The sequence below is a fragment of the Cystoisospora suis genome, assembly GCF_002600585.1.
Source record: "Cystoisospora suis strain Wien I chromosome Unknown contig_9466, whole genome shotgun sequence".
NCBI classification, from domain to species: domain Eukaryota; phylum Apicomplexa; class Conoidasida; order Eucoccidiorida; family Sarcocystidae; genus Cystoisospora; species Cystoisospora suis.
The window spans coordinates 1,845-2,273 of record NW_027162240.1 but is presented as its reverse complement, the minus strand read 5'-3'; the positions used below and the strand labels follow the sequence as shown (position 1 = coordinate 2,273).

Genomic DNA, 429 nt, shown 5'->3' with positions numbered 1-429 from the left:
TATATATATAAATATATATATGAATAGTATTTCTGTATGTATACGTATACGCCTGCATCCTGGTCATACAGCGAAATAGACATATAGACAGGTAGGTACATAAATATATATATATATATACATATATATATATTTATATACGTATATGTGTATACCTAGTGTATGACTATGTTGAGGAATGCTTTTGTATTTTATTCATGTAGGACACGCCGTCGTTCTAGATGTATGCTGCGCGTATGATACGACAGTCTTTCTTCTTCTTCTTTCTTCTTCTTCTTCTTCTCTGTGTGTCTATACACTGAAGTGAAGGAAAACTGAGGGGTCTTTTCATTCTTTCTCAGTTTTCTTTGCTTCTATCATTATCCATACATGAAGAAGAAGAAATCTCTCCTCTGTCTCCCTTTCCCCTTCTCTTTCTTCTTCTTCTTT

General features: G+C 33.3%; 1 protein-coding gene across 1 annotated transcript in view; it reads left to right on the top strand.

Moving 5' to 3' along the window:
• The window catches only part of CSUI_011055 (transcription initiation factor tfiid complex subunit taf6), a gene marked incomplete at its 3' end in the record, with an annotated part of 8,582 nt that overhangs the window by 7,637 nt on the left and 516 nt on the right, over nucleotides 1-429 (top strand). The window lies entirely within an intron of this gene.